This window comes from Apodemus sylvaticus, chromosome X (assembly GCF_947179515.1).
Source record: "Apodemus sylvaticus chromosome X, mApoSyl1.1, whole genome shotgun sequence".
In the NCBI taxonomy this organism is placed as follows: domain Eukaryota; kingdom Metazoa; phylum Chordata; class Mammalia; order Rodentia; family Muridae; genus Apodemus; species Apodemus sylvaticus.
This window is the reverse complement of record NC_067495.1, coordinates 63,888,769-63,898,509: the sequence shown is the minus strand read 5'-3', so window position 1 is coordinate 63,898,509 and position 9,741 is coordinate 63,888,769.

Genomic DNA, 9,741 nt, shown 5'->3' with positions numbered 1-9,741 from the left:
GTGGCTGGATATAAAATTAACTGAAACAAATCAGTGGCCTTCCTCTACTCAAAGAATAAACAGGCTGAGAAAGAAATTAGGGAAACAGCACCCTTCACAATATTCACAAATAATATAAAATACCCTGGTGTGACTCTAACCAAGCAAGTGAAAGATTTATATGACAAGAACTTCAAGTCTCTGAAGAAAGAAATCGAAGATCTCAGGAGATGGAAAGCTCTCCCATGCTCATGGATTGGCAGGATTAATAGAGTAAAAAACAACCACACTGGCAAAAGCAATCTACAGATTCAATGCAATCCCCATCAAAACCCCAACTCAATTCTTCATAGAATTAAAAAGAGCAATTTGCAAATTCATCTGGAATAACAAAAAAACAAGAAAACTATTCTCAACAATAAAAGAACTTCTGGTGGAATCACCATCCCTGATCACATGCTGTACTACAGAGCAATCGGGATTAAAAACTGCATGCTATTGGTACAGTGACAGGCAAGTAATCAATGGAGTAGAACCGAAGTCCCAGAAATGAACCCACATGCCTATGGTCACTTGATCTTTGAAAAGGGAGCCAAAACCATCCAGTGGAAAAATACAGCATTTTCAACAAATTGTAGGGGTTCAACTGGCAGTTAACATGTAGAAGAGTGCAAATCGATCCATTCTTAATCTCCTTGTACAGAGTTCAAGTCCAAGTGGATCAAGGACCTCCACATAAAACCAGACACACTGCAACTAATAGAAAGGAAACTGGGGGAGACCCTTGAGGACATGGGCACAGAGGAAATTTTCCTGAACGGAACACCAATGACTTATGTTCTAAGATCAAGAACTGACAAATGAGACCTCATAAAATGGCAAAGCTTCAGTAAGGCAAAGGACACTGTCAATAGGACAAAACGGCAAACAATGGATTGGGAAAAGATCTTTACCAATTGTACATCCAATAAAGGGCTAATATCCAATATATACAAAGAACTCAAGAAGTTAGACTCCAGAGAACCAAACAAGTACAGAGCTAAACAAAGAATTCTCAACTGAGGAATACCAAATGGCTGAGAAACACCTAAAGAAATGTTAAACATCCTTAGTCATTAGGGAAATCAAATCAAAACAACCCTGAGATTCCACCTCATACCAGTCAGAATGGCTAGGATCAAAATCTCAAGTGACAGGAGGTGCTGTTGAGGATGTAGAGGAAGAAGAACACTCCTCCACTGCTGTTGGTATTGCAAGCTGGTAAAACCACTCTGGAAATCAGTTTGTCTGTTCCTCAGAAAATTGGACATAATACTATCTGAGGATCCAGCTATACCCAGAAGATCCTCCAACATGTAATAAAGACACATACTCCACTATGTTCATAGCAGCCTTATTTATAATAGCCAGAAACTGGAAAGAACCCAGATGTCCTTCAACAGAGGAACGGATACAGAAAATGTGGTACATTTACACAATGGAGTACTACTCGGCTATTAAAAATGATGACTTCATGAAATTCTTAGGCAAATGGATGGAACTAGAAAATATCATCCTGAGTGAGGTAACCCAATCCTAAAAGAACACACATGGTATGCACTCACTGATAAGTGGATATTAATCCCGAAGTTCAGAATACTCAAGATATAATTCACAGACCACATGAAGCTCAAGAAGAAGGAAGACCAAAGCGTGGATACTTCAATCCTTCTTAAAAGGGGGAACAAAATACCCATGGGAGGAGATACAGAGACAAAGTGTGGAACAGAGACTGAAGGAAAGACCATCCAGAGACTGCCCCACCTGGGGATCCATCCCATAAAGAGACGCCAAACCCAGACACTATTGTGGATGCCAACAAGTGCTTGCTGACAGGAGTTTGATATAGTTGTCTCCTGAGAGTCTCTGCCAGAGCCTGACAAATACAGAGGTGGGTGCTCTCAGCCAACCATTGGACTGAGCACAAGGTCCCCAATGGAAGAACTAGAGAAAGGACTCAAGGAGCTGAAGGAGCTTGCAGCCTCATAAGAGGAACAACAATATGAACCAACCAGTACCCCCCAGAGCTCCCAGGGACTAATCCAGAGTACACATGGAGGGACCCATGGCTCCAGCTGCATATGTAGCAGAGGACAGCCTTGTCAGACATCAATGGGAGGAGAGGGCCTTGGTTCTGTGAAGGCTCGATGCCCCAGTGTAGTGGAATGCCAGGACAGGGAAGTGGGAGTCGATGGGTTGGTGGAGCAGGGGTGGGGGGATGGGATAGGGCGGGTTTTTTTGGAGGGAAAACAAGGAAAGGGGATAACATTTGAAATGTAAATAAAAATCATCTAATAATAAAAAAAGAAATGGAAACAACATTAATGTTCTTCAGCTGATGAATGGATAATAAAAATATGTCATATATGTACAATGGGATTATATTCATCTGCAAAGAATAAGGAAAACTTCTGGTAAACTGATGGAATTGGAAGATATACTGAATAAGGAAACTCAGACCCAGAAAGAAAAATGCTGTAACTTCTCTTGTATTTGTGGATCCTGACTCTGGAATTTTAAACTTGAGAATATAACATAAAGTAAACCACAGAAGCTGGGAAGTAAAATACGACTTAATTGGATTTAGACCAGCAAAACCCCGAGTGCCAGGCATGGTAAACCTCCCTGAGTCATTGGTCAGGGAGTCCAGGAGACTCCAAAAACATTATAGTTTATTGTTGTCCACCCCTTGGGTGCCTCCTAGAACTTAAAATTAAGACACCACATACTTTAGATACAAGATCTAAAGGAATTTGGAGCTGAAACTGGCCTGGAAGCCTTCTCCTTGAGCTCAAACTCTAATGGCATCAGAAGGTGCTGTGCAAGCTGCCAGGAATAAAAAGCAATCAATAGTCCTACTCAAATGTAAAAAAAAAAAAAAAAAAAAAAAAAAAAAAAAAAAAAAAAAAAGCCTATGAACCACAACAATGACTGGCCAGGCAAGATATCACAGATGGTGAGATAGTGGCACTTTTATTTGCCTAATTGGCCTTATATCTCACTCAGTAAGAGGAAATTCAGGTCAGGTACTATAAACCTAGCCAATTACCCGTGGCCAAGGAAATCATAGACTCTAAAGGAAATTTTCTTAAACCAATGTAATTTCTGTCTTCTAAATACTTTTCTTCACTTACCTGCATGTAGGTATAGTTTTCGCAACTCATCAAAGAAACGTCTTTTTGTAGGAGATGGAGATTATTGCAGAAATCAATAGCTGATCAAAATGCAGATAACAATTGTTTCTTGTTCTAAGGGTTCTTGTTCTTTTGTGGGTTCCCCAAGCCCAATTGATATATCTACGATGAAGATCCTATAGCTTAAGCCAAAGGAAAATCATGGAAGATGGGGTAGAAAGATTGTAAGAGACAAAGGGACTGGATGCTTGCTACTAGACAATGTCTTTTCGACATGGCAAGGAAGCTGTAGCCATTAAATATCAACAATAGAGTGCCCTAAACAAGACCTGCAGGACAATAACACAATATGGCATGCCAACATTGATGAGGAAAATGCACAAGGCTCCCAGATGAAGAGCTATAGGCAATCAATGGCTGCAGAAAGAGGAAGACTCAACTCTCTCCAGGGATGAGCCCACTTATAGTTTATCCAATCTCAAGTGGTCAGCCTGAAATGCACACATGCACACACGAGCAGCACTAAATGGACTCAGTGTAAATATATAGTTATAAATGCTTATGTATGTTTGAATAACAATGCTTATTGAAGAAAAAGATGTCATAACTTATGAGGAAGTTGGTGAGGACATGGGAGGGGTTGAAGGGTGTGGAAGGAGGGTGGTAATGATGTTGATACAGTACTCATGAATGAAATGATCAAAACATAAAAAATATTAAATTATAAAAATAAAATAAAACTGCAACTCTTGGTTAAGTGGTGAAAGTGGTAATGGTAATTGAATTCATATCCTGTCCTGAAGGGTGTCTTCAAGTTCTAGGGCAGTTGTTCAGCCTTGGGTATGACTCATAAATACCATATAATTTTCACCATATCAAGAAACCAGTGTGTTAATATTATGTAATATACATCTTTAAATTGTCTTATATTCTTCCTAAGAATTCATTTATATCCTTTATAACATCACAGATTTAGTGCCCCCAGATATATTTTTCTAATTAATGTTAGCATGAATCTACAGCTATTAAAATTCAAATTTTGCTACTGGCAATGCCTAAAATTATCTCATGTTCTTGTTTTAAAGAAATGGTCCTCTCTATAACCAGATAACTAAGAAAATACTCATCCTTATTCATTCTATTGTCAGATGAAGATACCAGGAGAACTGAAAAGAGGTAGCGGACTCACCCAAGGCCACTCAGTGACACTGGAGCACTGCGACTTAAACCCACATAAACCGATTCCTAACCCTTTACTTCTTTCCAGAATCTCCTGCAGGAAGGAAAGAAAAAGGTAGTGGAAGGCAGGAAAATGGAACTGTTTACTTAGTGAGCTGGGATTGTCCCTGAAGCTGTGGTTCAGGAGGGTCAGGGCTTATGGGGTGGAATGGTTCCCATGTCTCTATTTTGTTCCAAAATACTTTTGATCCACCAAAGTCAAAGCCTATTTTCTCAACATGAACTTAGAGAGTGTTTGTCAAGTGTTCAAAGACACACAGAAAGGAACTCATGTCCACTGGGACAAACAGGTTGATATATAGTTTATGAGAGTCTTTCTAGAACACAGGGGACAGATTTTGTGGCTGAGGATGGGGAAGAGAACAGTCACAAGACATGTCCTATGTATGTATAGCAAAATTCATCAAGGGTTCCTTGTTATCTTCTCCAAATCATGGGGTATGCTTCAAAGTCTAGGGTTGGCAAGTCATTGCCAGCCACAGGACATAATGATAGCCAAGGACTCCACTTAAAATATAATCACTGGCAACTCTGATTATAACTAATGTATCTTCCTTTCTCTCTATTCTTCCTCTCATATGCAAACATTGAACTTATAATACAAGTGTGGATTTGGCTGTTGGTAGAGGACTTTCCTAGTGAGTACGACGCCCTGGTCTCAATCACCAGTACATTATAAATCAGAAATTTTGGTATATGCCAATAGACTATATTTCCAGCACTTGGGAAGTAAGGGCAAGCTGGGATACATGAGACCCTGTCTCAAAGGGAAGAAAAGGAAGGAAGGAGGAAGGGAGGGGAGGAAGGAAGGAGGGAGGGGCATAATTGACCAGGAGAAACCTGGGTTGTGGGCTACAGTTTCTTCTAACCTTCCCTCTGCTGGAACTTATTTTTGAACCACTTTTAAAAGAAAGTGTTGGAGATGGGTCTTATAACCACTAATTGTCATTCTATTTGGCTTTGCCAAGTTGGGTGAAAAGTTGGGGTCCTGCTGGCATGTTCTTCTCACTTGGCCTGCTCCCTCGGAAACTTGGACATGGGGACCGTGCTGCTGTCTGTTGCTGTTAGTAAGGCCCTGGGAGCTCTTTTTACTACTACCGTTTCCTGAAAACACCAAATAAACAAAAACTACAAACCTTTAAACCTAAACCTCACAATAGGAGGATGCCCTAAAATGCTGTTTCTTTCCAGTGCCCTGCTTAGATTGAACTTCTCTAGTCGGGTAAAGTGTTCGCCCTAAAGCAACTTTACTGACCTAGGTACAAGGTGAAACTCTGGAGTCAGTGACCATGGGAAGTCCCACCTTCAACTCTCCAGACTTTTTCCTGTTTTTGAATTGTCTCCTTTGTCCTTTCCTACTCCATCCCCGTGCTCAGGGTTCTCAAGTACACCTTGTCCTCAACAATGCAAGAAATTCATTTGTAGTGCGTAAAGTTCTGGAAGGAGGCAAGAATATCAAGGTTTAAGACTTAGGTTTCCCACTTACTAGTTAAGCAACTAGGAGAAAATAATTTTTATTCTTTTTGAGACGAAATTGCCCGTCTGAAGAACATAATCCGTGACCTGCTATGCCTAGAAAATGTATGCATATTTAAAATGAGATACCTAGTCTGAAACTATTTTGTGAGGAGCCACCAATGATGCACATGTGAAAGACTACTGGGATGCTGAAAGCGCATCACTTTAAAGAAAGCCACACATTCAGACGTCATGAGCTCGCCTTGGTAGGAAAAGGATGGGGAGGGAAAAAGGTTGGCTAAGAAGGGAAGGGTGTGAATCCCAAAAGAGCTGGGGAAAGGATGGTGAATAGCATCAAGATGTGTTGTACAAAACTCTCAAAGAAAGAAGGAGGAAGAGAAAACACACTAACATCATGTTTTAAACATTGGGAAAGGAAAAATTAAGGGGCTAGATTACATTGGTAACCTTCTAATTAATTTGACAAACAATTATTATCTAATATGTAGTAGATGCTCTTCAGGATACTTGAAGATATGCATCGCTGCCTAAATAAAGCTGGCATTCTACACTCACTCCTATTTCATTAATCTACTTTCCCCCTTTATATCCCACCCCTGAAAAGATCCCTTTCTAACCCACAGCCCCTTACTAGTTTCCTAATCTCTGTGGACATTCCAAATGAAATACACGTATCTGAACATGATATGTGTATTTGTGTATGTGTGCATATGAGTATCTGAACATGATATCTAAATGAAGCTAGTATCCATGTAGGAGAGGAAATATGTGGTATTTGCTGTTTTGGGACTGGGTTACTTCAGTCATGACAATTGTTTCTGTTTTTATCCATTTACCTGTGAATTCCATAATTTTATTTTTCTTAATTGCTAAATAGAATTTTGTTACACAAATGTACATTTCCATTATCCATTCACCATTTGATGGACATCTAGGCTGCTTCTATTTCCTGTCTATTATGAGAAAAGTGGCAATATACATGGTCAAACAGGTGGAATCCATACTTGACAGTGTTAATGGGGTCAATAACCTATGGCTAAACATGTCATAGGCCATAGCAGAGAGCCTAATATTATTCTGCTAAATGTGCATAGTATTAAAATAATTGCTGATGATTTTTCCTATACCCATGGATTGAAACATAAACTAACTTAATGGGTCAAGAAACAAAATCCATCTATCTTTTGTATACAAAAATCTCAACTTTAAAGATATTCACTACTCTAGAGTGAAAGAATGCACAAAATATTCCAATCAAATGGGACCAGGAAATAAGCAGGTATTACTATGCTAACATCTGACAAAATAGACTCCAGATTAAAACTATCCAGACAAGATTTAAAAAAAAAAAAAAGGATATCTCACTCCAATAAAAAGACACTTAAGCAAGAAGAAATTACAATTCTAAACATATATGCACCAAATTCTGGTAGACCCAATTCCACAAAAAGTGAACTTAATGTGAATTAAAGATACAGAGTAACATCAAACTGATAAGTTATTTCCCTGCTGGTAAAAAGAGTCAATCCAAACCATATATATATATATATATATATATATATATATATATATATATATATATATATATATATATACATATGTGAATATATATATATATACACATTGGTAAACATAGATAAATATAGATATAGATATGTTTATTAGGAAGCTGCTCTTCCCAATAGAACTTAAAATTGACAGCAAATAAATATGTAGTAAATACACAAACACATGAAGATTGGATGACTCATTACTAGATGATGAATGAGTCAAAAAGGCATTATGAAATAAATTAAAAATTCCGGAAACTAAATGAAAATGAAACACAACACAAACAGACACACACACACACACACACACACACACACACAAAGACAAAAACATGGAACACATTTAAAAAAGTACTATGGGGGAAATGTAAAGCTTTAAGTACCTATATTTAGAAATCAGAAATGACTTAATGAACAAGAACAAGCCAAACCCAAACCCAAACCCAGTAGATTGCAAGAAATAATAAAAAATCATAGCAGATATTAATGAAATGCAAATAGTACAAGAAATCAATGAAACTTAAGAGTGGATTCTTTGAAAAGATAAACAAAATTGATATATCCTTGGTTCAGCTAACTAGCAGAGAGGACCTAAAGTAAAAGATTAAAAAAAATAACAGGGAAACATTATAACCAACTAATTTTAAAATTCCTCTAAACTACAAAAATTAAACCAAGAAGAACCCAGCAATCTAAACAGACCCATAAGAAATGAAGAGACTGAAACAATAATAAAAAAACCCTTCCAATTAAAAAGAATCCAAGCACAGAGAAACTCACAGTAGAATTCTTCCAGACTTTCAGAGACAATCTCTAGCCAATCCTTCTTAAATTATTTGAACAAGCAAAACAAAAGGAGCACTTCCAAGCTCCTCGATGAAGCCCAAAGCAATATAATAGCCAAACCAGGTAAAGCCATACAAAACAATATCCCTGGTAAGTGTAAATTCAAACTCACAGAAGGTAGGATGGTATAGAGAAGCATGTCCTTGGCTAAGAACTAAGCCAGAAAACTAAACTGGGTTTCATTCACAGTATGACCTTGGGCAAATGGATTAACATCTCTAGAAGTTTCAACAAAATACTCCCTTTGACTCCTCCTCCATTCAGAAAGGAGGCCCCAGGAAAAGTGCATTTAAACTGGCACAGAGGGAACTCTGTAAATATGTACTGAAGGAGAAAAATAAACCACCTCCTCTCTGTCCTTCCACTCTACCCAACTTCCTCACCTCTGCCCCTTGTACTGTTGCCCCGGCTCCATTTGCATGATTTTTTTTTTGTGGTCCTTTTAACTAGCTTTTCTTATCTGCAGGGTCAGCAAGTTACACTTGAAACTTGGCCCCTGGGCCAAAGCATACTGGTCAGTCTTCTCCAACTTGGCTGGGGATACCTGATTCTAGTCCAAAGCCCAATACTCTTTCATTCCTCTATCTCGTGGTATGTAGGATCTTCTTTGGGGGTGGGGAATGTTTTAAAGGTCTTATGGTCCTGGCACTAGTGTCTATCTTGGAGTCTGGGAACTCACTCCGGAGGTAATACAGGTACTATTTGAGACTGTATGAAACATAAACTCTATCCCAGCTCTCTCTGCTACCCTGAGTCTCATCCAGAAATAACTACTCCTAGGTCCCCCTCATATTTCCCTCCTGAGTCTTTTTAGCAGGTAGTACTTTCACTAGTTAGCACTAGAAGAATCATCTCTCTAAATGTGTGTAAGTCACCTTTTTTTATCTAGACTAGGAATGCTTAATCTGTAAATGGCCAAACTTAAGAGAAACAGGCAGATGGATAAGGACAGACATTTCCTGAATCGACCAAAACAAGATAAAAACCCATCAAATCATTGCCTCCAAAGTCCAGCTGAAAGAAGTCCCAGCAGGTGTTGAAGAACATCCCTTTCCTTCTTGTCTCTGACCCTGCAAGGACCTCACAAGGTTTCCCATTGTTCATTATCATTGTAAAGCCTGATCACTGTAAAACAATGGCCTTATCTCAGATGTGTGTTTTACGTTATTTTACTTTCTATACCTATTTACATTAATTAAAAAGGGAAATTGGGTAATTTAAATATCACTTAAGTAAATCTTTTGACCTTTTCAGGCTTCAGTTTTCTCATTTGTAAAGTAAGGAGACTGGAGCCCAGTGTTGTATTAAGGGATTATAATCACAACTCTTGGGAGGCTAAGGCAGAAACATTTTAAATTCCAAGCCAGCTTGGAATACACAGCAAGTTCCAGGCCAGTCTAGGCTGCAGAGTAAAACCAGTAGATGGTCCTGGAGAAAACAAATTCTTCTATCAGCAACCACCAGCTTCCAATAGG